Source organism: Taeniopygia guttata, chromosome 9 (genome assembly GCF_048771995.1).
Source record: "Taeniopygia guttata chromosome 9, bTaeGut7.mat, whole genome shotgun sequence".
NCBI lineage: Eukaryota > Metazoa > Chordata > Aves > Passeriformes > Estrildidae > Taeniopygia > Taeniopygia guttata.
In genome coordinates, this window is record NC_133034.1 from 7,419,249 (window position 1) to 7,434,256 (window position 15,008).

The 15,008-nt window shown below is 52.3% G+C and overlaps 3 non-coding genes across 3 annotated transcripts; all 3 read right to left on the reverse strand.

Annotated features, from left to right (window-relative positions):
* Positions 1–6,578: 6,578 nt before the first annotated feature.
* On the reverse strand, positions 6,579–6,650 carry TRNAQ-CUG (transfer RNA glutamine (anticodon CUG)). The gene has a single exon. It is a non-coding gene; the product is annotated as a tRNA-Gln (tRNA).
* Positions 6,651–7,762: 1,112 nt separating this feature from the next.
* TRNAM-CAU (transfer RNA methionine (anticodon CAU)) lies at positions 7,763–7,834 on the reverse strand. The gene has a single exon. It is a non-coding gene; the product is annotated as a tRNA-Met (tRNA).
* Positions 7,835–8,624: 790 nt separating this feature from the next.
* Positions 8,625–8,706, reverse strand: TRNAS-AGA (transfer RNA serine (anticodon AGA)). Its single transcript has one exon. It is a non-coding gene; the product is annotated as a tRNA-Ser (tRNA).
* Positions 8,707–15,008: the final 6,302 nt, after the last annotated feature.

The window sequence follows — 15,008 nt, forward strand, 5'->3', positions numbered from 1 at the left end:
TCCCCTTCTGCTGGAACAAAGCCCCCTCTGCCCAGCTGTCCCCAGCCACCAGCATGGAAAGGCTGAGGGCCTCCAACAGCTCTGTCTCAGGGCCAAGCTGAGGCAGCCCAAGGATCAAGCCGGGCAGCCTCCATGACAGCAGCTCAGCCCACAGGGAGGGATGGAGCGGACTCAGGCTTACCTCGTTCCTCGAGGAAAGGGAGGCCAGAGACCAGGATGCAGAGCCGGGAGCAGCGCAGCCTTTTATGCTGGGTCCCAGGGCCCTGTGGGGCCACAAACATTCCTTGTTTGTGAAACATCCAAACTCCTGGGAGGGGCAACTTGCAAGGCCTCACTGCTGATGAGGTCCCTGACTCTTTCATCTCAAATGTTCTCTCTCTTTTTACAACCCAAAATCCTGTGATGAGTCTTGGAATAACTTGGGGATGGAATGCACCTCAAAATCATCTATCTCTTGGCCCCCTCAAACAGACAGGTTCCACAACTTTTCTGGAAAACCTGTTGCAGTGTCCCACTCCTCTCACAGGCAAAGATTCCCTCCCAATATCTGATCTAAGTATATATATATATATATATATATATATATATATATATATATATATATATATAGATAGATAGATATAGATATAGATATAGATATATCTTACATCAAATCTAAATACATGTTTTCAGTGTCAAACTGGTAGCATTTGACCCATCACTACACATCCCAACCAGGAATCCTTCCCTTTCTTAACTGAATGTCTCCTGGGAGCCTTCACCTCTCTTGGCTACACAACACCAACCCTCTCAGCCTGTCCTCACTGGGCAATGGCTCCAGCTGCCTGGTGCTCTTTGTGGCTCCTCTGGACCCACTGCAGCAGGTCCCTGTGCTTCTTAGGCAGTGACTTCTAGAGCTGGAGGCAGTACCCCAGGTACGGTGTCATGAGAGCCAAGCAGAGCAGGACAATCCCCTCCCTCAACCTGCTGGTCACACAGCTCTGGATGCAGCCTCGAATATGACCGGATTTTTGCACTGGGCTGCCAGCAGGCAGTGCAGGTCCATGTTCAGTAATTCAACCACCAGAACTTGCAAGTCCCCCTCTGATAGTAAAAGGGTTTTAAAATCATGGGGATTTAGGGTCAAAAGGAAAATTAAGCTTAGTAGGCCCTGGAAAAAATAAATACCCTAGGTACATGAAGGCCTTGTACCCTGCTAGAACTGTACTTGTGTACCTAGTACATGATAAATGATATAATTGTTAGATGTGATGATTGTTTAGTAATTAAATATAATTCTTGTTTAATCATAAGAATAATCATGAGAGACTGTGTTCAGGGGTCTAAGAAAGATCATGAGAAACTCATGTCAATTTATACAATAAAACAATATAAGTTTAATAATTAATATGTAAGTTGTATAACGATAGAATATAAAATACATTCAGCTCGAAAGACATGTCGGGGTCAGATTTGGGTCTGTACCCCTGATTCCCAGAGTTCTCAATAAAAGCACCTGCATATAATCATATCCCGTGATTATGTGTGTTCCTGAATTCTAGCACCTACACAAGGCTGCTCTCAGTCCACTCAAGGCCTCCCTGTGTCCAGGTTTGGGATTGCCCTGATCTTGGCACTTGACAACCTCTGGCCTCAGCCTGGGAAGTTGGGATCCTCCAGAAAACAAGGAGGTCAACACGTAGGAAGGTGATCAAAGGCATGCCTACATCTCTCCCTGAAAGACAAATTGACCCATTTTCTCAAACACAAACTGACCCACTTTGCTCAGTGTGTCCAGCCCTGAGGCTGGGATGTGGATGGCAGCTTTGGGGAAGAGGCTGAGGGCCCGGAGCCCAAAGCTCATGGCTCCTTTTCCTGGGCCAGGCATCACTTTGCCCATTCAATTCATTTCACAGTTCAAAGGGATATTGGATCAGTCTCACAGAGCTTGTGGGCATCACTGTGATGTGGAAGAGTTGGGAAAATCCATGAGCTTCAGGCAAACCTGAATCATACTGATGTGGAAATGAGTGCACATGGTGCCCTGGACTCAGCCATTCCAGGGATACCAGAGCACATAGCCTCTTTCCTATGAAAGGTTTTGCCTTGGTCAGGGGCATTTCCAGACCTTTTAGGACCAATCCCAAACCACCTTGTATATCCATGTAATCCTGTGCTGCTGCTGCTGCTGCAGTTTTACAAAAGGCATTGCCTTTTGGTGTATACTCAGTTGCTCAGGGGATGCAGGGCTCTAAGAGACGGTCTGAAGTTTTCTTCATTTGCCTCCTGACCATCTCAAGGACCTTGAAGACCCCCGACAAAAGTGCTGACCTGGCTGAGGTGGTGGCTTTCAAGTGATTGTTTGCAGGCGTGCTTGCTGTGCTTCCACAGAATAGAAGACTGTTTCAAACAGGTTCTGACAATCAGTAGCTTGTCTTTTATGCTTGCCCCTGCTTCACTGTTTAAGGGGTCTCATCAAAATGGCCCGTGAATCTTTGTGACCCTTTTTCCAGTTGCCACTCACTTTGGATTAAGACTACATAAACTGTAATTTCTGAGATAACCTCCATGAACCCCCACAGAACGATGACGGATCTATTGTCTGGACCATAAGGATTTCGTCTTTCTGTTGGTAGCTATATTCCCCCCTCTAGCTGGCTAGAAACTCTCAATTTCTTTCTTTGACTGAATCTGAGACCCACACCCCTCCTCTTTCTCTTTCTCTCTATCCATTGTCTCCTTTCTAATCCTTCTGTCCCGTTTGCTGCTGGCACACAATAAAGTTGCATTTGTTGTGATCAAACTGAAAGTCCCCTGCTATTTGTCTTTTCCACTTTGGGATTGGTAAAATGAAACATCACAACACTGCTTGTCCTAGTGGATCATGACAAGAGTAACCCAGGATAACGGAGGTGGGGAGAGACCTCTGGAAGTCCTCTGCTCCTGCTCAGAGAAGAACAAACTTCCCAGCTACCTCCAGAAACTGTGGGCCTTGTCCCATTGTCCTCTGAACACTGCCACTGTCACACAGGACATTGTCTCCTGGGCAGCACTTCCAGGGAAGCCCTGTACCCCTGGGAGGCCACCAGGAGAGGGAAACGGCTCCTACAGAGGAGCCTCCCAAGTCCTAAAGGGGGATGGTCAGCAGGAGATGACACTGAGGCTGTCTGCACTGGGGAGCACATGCCGTGGCAGCCTGGAGAGCACACGGCTGGGTATGTGCAGGGAATGGCACTTCCTCTCCATTGCACTCTCAGGCAGTGACAAGGAACTCCTTTGGGGCAGAAGGGCTGGAAAGCAGAGAGAAAATCTGCCCCAACAGAGCTTTCACTGTGAGTCCTCTGGGGAGCTGTTTCCCCTAATCCGGAGAGTTCCTTATTGTCCATGCCCAGATCTCACCTCACAAGCCTGGCATCTGATCACTCCATGGCTGATACCCTTTCCTTGGCACTGCACAGGCCACATCTGGGTTGGTGTTCCCATGTGGTGTCCCCAGGGAGAGGGGAGGTGTACATGGGGATGTCTTACAGAGAGAGGCACTGCCATAGGACCAGGCAGAACATAAGGGCTGCAGCACCTGATGCATGGCGGAGGCCGAGGGCATTGCGCTTGTACAACCTGCTGGAGATGGGCAAGGCATGGAGGGGAGCATGGAGCTGCTGCCTCCACCACCTCCTGGGGGTTCTGGAGAGAATGAAGCCAAACTCTCCTGAGAGGTGCACTGGTAAGGGGCAAGCGGCAGCAATCAGAAGTCATATGAAAAAAAATCCCAGGGCTCCCTGGGGGAGGACAAGGGACAGGCCTGGGAGAGCTGTACAAGGGGTCGTGACCTCTTTCATAAGCTGTGTCAGTGCTTAGAAGTCAGCAGGACAAGGCCCAGAGCCTGCTGAGGAACCGAGGCACTTTGATCTGCCAGGAGCAGATGACAGGAGCACAAGACCTCCAGAGCTCCACCCAGACCTTCTGGGGTTGTTTTGGGGTACGCTGAGTCACTACAGCCCTTGAGCAGCAACAAAAGACCATGCCTGGGGAGACAGCAAATGCAAGGAGATGGCAGACAAGCACCAGGTGATCCACAATTGGGGATATAAGGTGGGGAAATATCGTTCATGGCAGCAGAACATTGAAGATATGAGCTCTGTTATCCCTTGAGTTCCTGAGTCTGCAGCACCCAGTCCACTGAAGTCCACCCTGGGTGACTCAGGTTTGCCTGGAGCTCAGGGATTTTCCCAGCTCTTCTGCATCAGGATGACACCCATGTGCTCTGACAGACTGATCCAGTGTCCTTTGAAATGTAAAATGCATGGAATGGGAAACCCCATCCTAGACCCAGAAAAAAACAGCTTTGGGCTCCCTGCCCTCAGCCTTTCCCCAAAGCCACCAGCCAGATCTCTGGCCTCTGGGAGGAGCACACTGAGCAAAACAGGTCAGTGTGGCTGTGCAGGGAAGGACACAGCATCTCTTTGATCACAAAACAGGCCGTGGCATGGCCTGTGGACTGTAAGCAAGTTCCCCATGACTGTCACTCAAGCCTGCAGGGGACATCCATTCAGCTGAACATGGACTTTTCTTGCCACTGAGCTTGGCCACCTCCCTGCAGAGTTGGGTCTCTTCCCCACTATGGGGTCGTGCAGTGTTGACTTTGTGCCTCAACTGACCCACAGTCTTCTGTACGTCTGTGATGTCCTGTGGGAGAAATGACTCTCAGGATCAGCCTGAGTGCCTGCACTGAAAGCTCCTGAGAGCTGACCTGAGGTGTCACATAATGGTTGAATTTAACTGTAACTGGAGCCAAAGTAACAATCAAGAAAAAGAAGTGACAGAATCTTACAGACACTACACAAATACAAATCATATCATACACTGACTTGGGACCTCCAAGTCAAGTGGCCTTGTAAAACTGGGATATACATCGGTCATTTCCAGGTTAGGGAGTGTGAAACTGGTGAAAAATGTCTGAGATGAAAGAGTCAGGGACCTCATCAGGAGTGAGGCCTTGCAAGTTGCCCCTCCCAGGAGTTTGGATGTTTCACAAACAAGGAATGTTTGTGGCCCCACAGGGCCCTGGGACCCAGCATAAAAGGCTGCGCTGCTCCCGGCTCTGCATCCTGGTCTCTGGCCTCCCTTTCCTCGAGGAACGAGGTAAGCCTGAGTCCGCTCCATCCCTCCCTGTGGGCTGAGCTGCTGTCATGGAGGCTGCCCGGCTTGATCCTTGGGCTGCCTCAGCTTGGCCCTGAGACAGAGCTGTTGGAGGCCGTCAGCCTTTCCATGCTGGTGGCTGGGGACAGCTGGGCAGAGGGGGCTTTGTTCCAGCAGAAGGGGATCAATGGGGCTCAGCCTCAGGGGGACGTGCCCAGCAGCATTTGCACCTGCCATGGTGTAACAAAATGTCCCAGGGCATCCCGGGACATCTCGAACACAGCCATGTCTGTTCTGGAGAAGGGATGGGACCAGTCTTTGCACAGGGGCCTTAAAGGCACTGTGCTGGCTGCTATTGTTGAAGTGGGGCGGCCTTCCCGTGCCGTGCCACTCGGAGGGCACGAGGAGGGTGGTGGGAGCTGTAGGCACAGAGTGTGTTTTGAAGAGCAACCGTGTCCCTGGAGAGAGCTGAGGGACAGAGAGACAGACTGATCCTGAGCTGGTTGGTGCTCCCTGCTCTGTGTTGCAGCTTTGCCTCCTGCACCGAGAGATGTCTTGCTGCAGACCCTGTCCCCCACGGCCCTGCGGCCCCTGTGGCCCAACCCCCCTTGCAAGCAGCTGCACTGAGCCCTGCCTCGCCCGCTGCGCTGACTCCATGTTCTACATCGAGGCTTCCCCCGTGCTGGTGACCTTGCCGGGCCCCATCCTCACCTCTTTCCCTCAGAGCACAGCCGTGGGATCCTCTCTGTCAGCTGCTGTGGGCAGCTCCCTCAGCACCGCGGGGGTTCCCATCTCTTCTGGGGGCTCCCTTGGCCTGGGGGGCTCAGGCCTGTGTCTGCCTTTCCCCCGCTGCGGTCAGATCTGCTGAGCCCGGTGCATCATCCCCCTTGGCCTCGGCAAATGGGCCCATCTCTTTCCCTCCCTGGCCCCCCACACGTGTTCCTTGCCCTCTGTTCTGTGACGCGGCTTTTGCTCCTTCTCATTAAAGCCTTTGTGCAGCACCGCTGGAGAGTTGTGGTTGTTTGTTCTTCTCCTCCCTCACCTACCGCCTTCTCTGCAAGGAAGGTTCTCCCCTCTTTCATGGTTTCAAATGGAACCCCAATGATGGGGCACTGCCCAGTGAACGGATTGCAGAGGAATAGATAGAAATTGGCAGGAAATGAGGAAAAGAAGGCACAGATGAAAGGAGCAAGAAAGGATCTGTGGACAATGGTGTGCATACAGGTAATGCCCCACGCAGTAACTTGGTGATGCTGTGGGAATGATCCAACCTGGAAACACCTGCCCAGAGCGAGTAGCCCAATGTCCGTTTTTGGATGCATCTGACATAGCAGCAATGGTCCCAGAGCAGGGTCCTGTGCCTGAGCCATTTGGAGTGGGTGGTCTTGCACCTCAGCAGGAGAGGAGAGCTGTGAGTGTGTAAGCATGCTGAGGCAAAGCCTGAGGGAACCAAAAGGCCAAGGTCCCACTGAGATTTGAACTCAGATCACTGGATTCAGAGTCCAGAGTGCTCACCATTACACCATAGGACCTCCTGCACCACACACCTCTGGCTCCTCTGCTGAGCCTCACTCAGCCTTCTGCCCCCACCTGAGCCTGCCTCTCTCTCCACCGCCTTGGACATCTCTCACCAACTGCAGCCTTCCTGCAGGGCTGACAGGCACTCTCTCATCACACCATCCTTCAGGCCAGCAGCACAGCTCCTTCTGCAAGCCTGCCATGGCCTCTCTTACAAGCACCAGCCTTGAAATCAGCCACCATCTTGTCTTTCCCAAATTCCAACAAGCCCTTTCTGACTCAGCGAAAGTTACCTTGGGAAGTCACCTTCACACAGCACAAGCTCCCGCGCCTTCTCTTCTCCAGCCCAAGCCAGTCCAGCTCCTTAAGGACTAATGAGAGGGAAACATTGCTCCATCTCTACAAAAGGTGAAGAAAGACCCTCTGGGGAACCCATGAAAGGGGCTGGAGAGGCAAGCAGAAAGGGCAGGTGCCACACCAAGGGCTGAGCAACGACTGAGCTTCAGTCACACATTGTGAAGAAGAGGTTCACTCACTGCCTAGGGTGCAGAGCAAGGAGGACAGAGCCCTTCTCTGGGAACTCTTCCCTCTCAAAAGGAACTTGACTGCATGGTATTCCCAGGGGGACACAAGCCCAAATGCCTGCTCAAAGCAGGGCTGGAGACAAATCGAGGAGAAGGCGACGGCAGCGCCTGAGCCCCATTGCAACCCCAGCCTGATGTCCAGGTGTTCTCTGCCCACCTGGCTGCAGTGGCTCACCACTCGCTGGGAGTCTCTGCAGGATCCAGGGCAGCTCCTGCAGTTGGCTTTTGCCAAGGCTGGCCTGGCTCAAAGCCTGTGTGTGCCTGCTGGGCTGGGAGTGCCCGGAGTCCTGGGCAGGAGCCCGGCTAAGGGAAGCAGGAGCAGCAGCTCGATTGCTCTGTGGGAGGAGAAAATGCAGAGAGAAGGATGCGTGCCCTTCAGGACCAGGAGAGCTCAGGTTGTGGTTTACTAGTTTTATCATTTTGACTAAAAGCAGGTAGCAGGTGTAGAGGGAAGAGGAAGGCTATGGCCAGTGTTGCCCAAAGAGCTACAGCCAAGCAGGGTAAAAGCTGTTGGGCGAGGCAGTGTCGGTGAAAAAGTGCCTTAGCAGAGGATGGTTTCGATCCATCGACCTCTGGGTTATGGGCCCAGCACGCTCCCGCTGCGCCACTCTGCTTCTCCTGAGCCCTGCCTGCCATTGCCCTCACGGCAGCCTGATGCTGCCGGGCACTGCTGGCCCTCACTCCTTCCCTTCCTCTCTGCTCGACCTCCCCCACCCCACAAAATAGACCCCCTGACAAATTCATCTCCCTTCCGCGTGTGCTCCACAGCTCCAGGGCCTGGCCTTGCCCTTCCCCCACACCTCCCGCTCACAGCCCTGCACAGCCCCTGCCCTTTCACACCCACGCTCCCCCTGCACCTGCTCAACGCACCCCCGCAGGCACGCTGCACCCTTGGGCCTTGCTAGGCATGAGGGCACCTGAAATCCACCCCCACATCCTGACACCTGCAGCCCTGCCCACACATACAGCGCTGCTCCCAGCACGCTGCCGGACTGCACCTGCCTGCCACTTCACACCTTTGCTGCCCAAGGAGGGGCACGGATTGCCTTTGCCTGGAGCTGCCAACAGAAAGAATTCTCCTCTTTTAGCTGTGCAAATTCTGGTGCCTCAGCTCAATGCTGCTCCTGGCTACTCTGAAGTAAAAGCTCTGAGTTCTGGGCACTTGGTGCCCAGCGGGGTGTCAGGCTGAGGATCCTTGCCCTTTGACACTTGGTGCTACTGCAGGTGATGAAATGCTCAGCTCCAGGAGCTGTGCAGGCCTGCATTTGTCCTTTCCTTCTTCATTGTTGGTGCTGCAAGTGCAGGAGCCTCTGGCAGCTCCAGCTGTTGTCCATGGCACCCACCTGTGGGGCGGTACCTGTGCAGCGTGATCAGCTGCCCGCAGCCCAAAAGGGGCGTGTGCCCCGTAGTTGGCAGGATTCGAACCTGCGCGGGGAAACCCCAATGGATTTCTAGTCCATCGCCTTCACCACTCGGCCACAACTACCTGCTCCAGCCCTCCTGGCCCTGCTCATCACACACCCTCTGCCACGACACTCACACCCAGGCACTTTGGGCCAAGGCTCCCACTACAAATGAGAGTTTGAGATTGCTTAAAAAAATCACTGCCAAGGGTATCAGTAAAAGCCACACTTAATATAAAATAAAAGCACTGCAAAGTTCCTTGGCAGGTTTCACTCTACTACTGACAGGGCAGGTAAGGCACAACAAGATAAAATAAGTAGTAATGAAACAAAACAAAACCCAAGCAATCAAAACAGAAATGAACTGAGAACTATCTAGGGGAGTGTCTGTGTGTGTGCCTGTGTTTGTATGTGTATGAGTATGTGTGTGCGTGTGACAAAACACAGTGAGGGCAAGGATACAAAGTAACACAGCATAAAAGCTTGACAGCCCGCAAACTTAACTTTAACTTAACTCGTACCTAATACCTAATTAATATCTTACCCTGAATATTTGACAGAAAGAAAAACACTGACTAGCATTTAACCTAACTTACAACTTCAAAGTTTTACTTAGCAACTTAGCAAAATAACAACACTTGGCAGCATTCAGGTAAGTCTATAACTATAACCAAACCTTCCTTAGATCTCCAAGGTACTTAAACATCTAAGAAAGCAGGATTTCTCCCAGATTTGCTATACTAAATATATGCACACGTGCATGCACACAGACATGAAGAGTCAGTACAAGCAACGTGCCTGTGAAAAATTCCCCTCAGTGGTTAGTGAAACACTCACTTTGGATGCCTTTGCATCTCCCGACGGGTGAATGGTCAGGCATCAGGGAGTGAGGGTATCAGCCCAGGATTCGTCGTTGCTGGGCCAGCCTCCAAGTAAAGCAATCCTGAGAGTTCACTGGCTGGGAGAGCCATCCCACTCCGAGGGGCATCGCTGGTCACAGCCTGCTGTGAGCCAGGAGAGCTCAAATGGTCTCATTCTGGACCACTCTCTATAGGGTTGTAAGAGAGCGGGCTTTAGTCGTAACAAGGTTTCATCCCGGCCACACTGTGTGCTGCCACTTTCTTGGAAAGTGTGACAATGGGATTGCTGTGGCATTCAGGGAAAAAAAATATTTTCCTAGACCAGCCATTTTTAAGGGGCATTTTTGATAGGTATATTTACACACCTAAATGCAGCGTGTGTGTGTGTCTATGTGTGTGAGAGAGAGAACAGATAATGGTATGGATGTTGTCACCGTGAATTTGAAATTAAGTCCTTGTTGTGACCGTGGATCAAGCGCTGCCAAACTCTTTTGCACTCTTTTAATTTTGGATCCATATTCTTTGCTTATCATACACTTCCAAATGCACCGTGTTCCCTTTAAAACATTAACCATTGATTCCAATTTAATATTCTATTTATGCTTCATCCATTTAGTGAGTAACAGAATGAGCTTTGCTATCAAATTCTGTTGAAGACACAGTGCCTATGTCCAGGTATAAAAATAATTGCTTTTCTTCTTTCCAGCCCACAATCCTCTTCTCACAGCATCCCCACATCACCAAGAGAATCTTGATTTTGTTATGCTTTTGGGCAGAAGCTTTGACAGGAATGAAATGTTACTCAAAAGATTGGTTTTAACTCTCACAGGGAACAACTTGGCACCATGGCCTGCAGGGCTGTGATCTCCAGGTTACAGACTCAAGCTCAGTGACTGAGGCTTTGGAGCTCTAGTGTAATTTCTGGGAGTTCTTAGGGCAGCTGCTGGTAAGCTCAGGACAGCAGCCAGTGCTCACCCTGGCAGAGCAGGTGGTAGGTGAGGGAGGAGGAGAACAAACAACCACAACTCTCCAGCGGTGCTGCACAAAGGCTTTAATGAGAAGGAGCAAAAGCTGCGTCACAGAACAGAGGGCAAGGAACACGTGTGGGGGGCCAGGGAGGGAAAGAGATGGGCCCATTTACCGAGGCCAAGGGGGATGATGCACCGGGCTCAGCAGATCTGACCGCAGCGGGGGAAAGGCAGACACAGGCCTGAGCCCCCCAGGCCAAGGGAGCCCCCAGAAGAGATGGGAACCCCCGCGGTGCTGAGGGAGCTGCCCACAGCAGCTGACAGAGAGGATCCCACGGCTGTGCTCTGAGGGAAAGAGGTGAGGATGGGGCCCGGCAAGGTCACCACCACCGGCGAAGGCTCGATGTACACCGTGGAGTCAGCGCAGCGGGCGAGGCAGGGCTCAGTGCAGCTGCTTGCAAGGGGGGTTGGGCCACAGGGGCCGCAGGGCCGTGGGGGACAGGGTCTGCAGCAAGACATCTCTCGGTGCAGGAGGCAAAGCTGCAACACAGAGCAGGGAGCACCAAGCAGCTCAGGATCAGTCTGTCTCTCTGTCCCTCAGCTCTCTCCAGGGACACGGTTGCTCTTCAAAACACACTCTGTGCCTACAGCTCCCACCACCCTCCTCGTGCCCTCCGAGTGGCACGGCACGGGAAGGCCGCCCCACTTCAGCAATAGCAGCCAGCACAGTGCCTTTAAGGCCCCTGTGCAAAGACTGGTCCCAGCCCTTCTCCAGAACAGACATGGCTGTGTTCGAGATGTCCCGGGATGCCCTGGGACATTTTGTTACACCATGGCAGGTGCAAATGCTGCTGGGCACGTCCCCCTGAGGCTGAGCCCCATTGATCCCCTTCTGCTGGAACAAAGCCCCCTCTGCCCAGCTGTCCCCAGCCACCAGCATGGAAAGGCTGACGGCCTCCAACAGCTCTGTCTCAGGGCCAAGCTGAGGCAGCCCAAGGATCAAGCCGGGCAGCCTCCATGACAGCAGCTCAGCCCACAGGGAGGGATGGAGCGGACTCAGGCTTACCTCGTTCCTCGAGGAAAGGGAGGCCAGAGACCAGGATGCAGAGCCGGGAGCAGCGCAGCCTTTTATGCTGGGTCCCAGGGCCCTGTGGGGCCACAAACATTCCTTGTTTGTGAAACATCCAAACTCCTGGGAGGGGCAACTTGCAATGCCTTGCTGCTGATGAGGTCCCTGCCTCTTTCATCTCAGATATTTTTCACCAGTTTCACACCAATCAACGTGGAAATGATTAATGTGTGTCCCAGATTCATATGCCAACTTCATTTGGAGGTCCCATGCCAGTGTATATTGTTAGTTGAAATTAATTTTTGTAGTGTCTGTTACATTCTGTCACTTGTTCTCCTTATTGGTTGCTTTGGCTCCAGTTACAGTTAATGGTTGAATTCAAGTGACACCTCAGGTCAGCTCTCAGGAGCTTTCAGTGCAGGCACTCAGGCTGATCCTGAGAGTCATTTCTCCCACAGTACATCACAGATGTACAGAAGACTGTGGCTCAGTTGAGGCACAAAGTCAACACTGCACAACCCCATAGTGGGGAAGAGCCCCAACTCTGCAGGGAGGTGGCCAAGCCCAGTGGCAAGGAAAGTCCATGTTCAGCTGAATGGATGTCCCCTGCAGGCCTGAGTGACAGTCATGGGGAACTTGCTTACAGTCCACAGGCCATGCCACGGCCTGTTTTGTGATCAAAGAGATGCTGTGTCCTTCCCTGCACAGCCACACTGACCTGTTTTGCTCAGTGTGGTCCTCCCAGAGGCCAGAGACCTGGCTGGTGGCTTTGGGGAAAGGCTGAAGGCAGGGAGCGCAAAGCTGTTTTTTTCTGGGTCTAGGATGGGGTTTCCCATTCCATGCATTTTACATTTCAAAGGACACTGGATCAGTCTGTCAAAGCACATGGGTGTCATCCTGATGCGGAAGAGCTGGGAAAATCCCTGAGCTCCAGGCAAACCTGAGTCACCCAGGGTGGACTGGGTGCCGCAGACTCAGGCACTCAGGGGATAACAGAGCTCATATCCTCAATGTTCTGCTGCCATGAAGGATATTTCCCACCTTATATCCCCAGTCGTGGATCACCTGGTGCTTGTCTGCCATCTCCTGCATTTGCTGTCTCCCCAGGCATGGTCTTTTGTTGCTGCTTAAGGGCTGTAGTGACTCAGCGTACCCCAAATCAACCCCAGAAGGTCTGGGTGGAGCTCTGGAGGTCTTGTGCTCCTGTCAACTGCTCTGGGCATATCATAGTGCCTCGGTTCCTCAGCAGGTTCTGGGCCTTGTCCTGCTGACTTCTAAGCACTGACACAGCTTATGAAAGAGGTCACGACCCCTTGTACAGCTCTCCCAGGCCTGTCCCTTGTCCTCCCCCAGGGAGCCCTGGGACTTTTTTTCATATGACTTCTGATTGCTGCCGCTTGCCCCTTACCAGTGCACCTCTCAGGAGAGTTTGGCTTCATTCTCTCCAGAACCCCCAGGAGGTGGTGGGGGCAGCAGCTCCATGCTCCCCTCCTCACCTTGCTCACCACTGCAGACAGCTTCATGGTCATCTCCTGCTGGTCCTTGCCTTGGAGAAGTGGGAGGATCCTCTGTAAGAGCCATTTCCACCTCCTGGTGGCCTCCTAGGGGTACAGGGCTTCCCTGGAATTGCTGCCCAGGAGACAAGGACCTGTGTGACAGTGGCAGTGTTCAGAGGACAATGGGACAAGGCCCACAGTTTCTGGAGGTAGCTGGGAAGTTTGTTCTTCTCTGAGCAGGAGCAGAGAACTTCCAGAGGTCTCTCTCCACCTCCATTATCCTGGGTTGCCCTGCATCTCCTGGGCCCTTGAGTAGCCAACAAAAGGCAATGCATTTTAAATACTGCAGCAGCAGCAGCACAGGATTACATGGATGTACAAGGTTGTTTGGAACCAGTCCCAAAAGGTCTGGAAATGCCCTTGAAAAAGGCATAACCTTTCATAGGAAAGAGGCTATGTGCTCTGGTATCCCTGGAATGGCTGAGTCCAGGGCACCATGTGCACTCATTTCCACATCAGTATGATTCAGGTTTGCCTGAAGCTCATGGATTTTCCCAACTCTTCCACATCACAGTGATGCCCACAAGCTCTGTGAGACTGATCCAATATCCCTTTGAACTATGAAATGAATTGAATGGGCAAAGTGATGCCTGGCCCAGGAAAAGGAGCCATGAGCTTTGGGCTCCGGGCCCTCAGCCTCTTCCCCAAAGCTGCCATCCACATCCCAGCCTCAGGGCTGGACACACTGAGCAAAGTGGGTCAGTTTGTGTTTGAGAAAATGGGTCAATTTGTCTTTCAGGGAGAGATGTAGGCATGCCTTTGATCACCTTCCTACGTGTTGATTTCCTTGTTTTCTGGAGGATCCCAACTTCTCAGGCTGAGGCCAGAGGTTGTCAAGTGCCAAGATCAGGGCAATCCCAAACCTGGACACAGGGTAGGCCTTGAGTGGACTGAAAGCAGCCCTGTGGAGAGGGACTTGCAGGTTCTGGAAATATTGAATATGGACCTGCACTGCCTGCTGGCAGCCCAGTACAAAAATCCAGTCGTATTCTGGGCTGCATCCAGAGCTGTGTGACCAGCAGGTTGAGGGAGGGGATTGTCCTGCTCTGCTTGGCTCTCATGACACCGTACCTGGGGTACTGCCTCCAGCTCCAGAAGTCACTGCCTAAGAAACACACGGTCCTGCTGCAGTGGGTCCAGAGGAGCCACAAAGAGCACCAGGCAGCTGGAGCCATTGCCCAGTGAGGACAGGCTGAGAGGGTTGGTGTTGTGTAGCCAAGAGAGGCGAAGGCTCCCAGGAGACATTCAGTTAAGAAAGGGAAGGATTCCTGGTTGGGATGTGTAGTGATGGGTCAAATGCTACCAGTTTGAAACTGAAAACTTGTATTTAGATTTGATAGATACATATCAAAGTACATATATATCTAAGTATATATATGTATCTAAGTGTATATATATATATCTAAGAATATCTATCTATCTATCTATCTATACTTGGATTAGATACTGGAAAGGAAACTTAACCTGTGAGAGGAGTGGGACACTGCAACAGGTTTTCCAGAGAAGCTGTGGAACCTGTTTGAGGGGGCAAGAGCTTGAAGATTTTAAGGTGCATTCCAACCCCAAGTGATTCCAAGACTCATCACAGGATTTTGGGTTGTAAGAAGAAAGAGAACATTTGAGATGAAAGAGTCAGGGACCTCATCAGCAGCAAGGCATTGCAAGTTGCCCCTCCCAGGAGTTTGGATGTTTCACAAACAAGGAATGTTTGTGGCCCCACAGGGCCCTGGGACCCAGCATAAAAGGCTGCGCTGCTCCCGGCTCTGCATCCTGGTCTCTGGCCTCCCTTTCCTCGAGGAACGAGGTAAGCCTGAGTCCGCACCATCCCTCCCTGTGGGCTGAGCTGCTGTCATGGAGGCTGCCCGGCTTGATCCTTGGGCTGCCTCAGCTTGGCCCTGAGACAGAGCTGTTGGAGGCCGTCAGCCTTTCCAT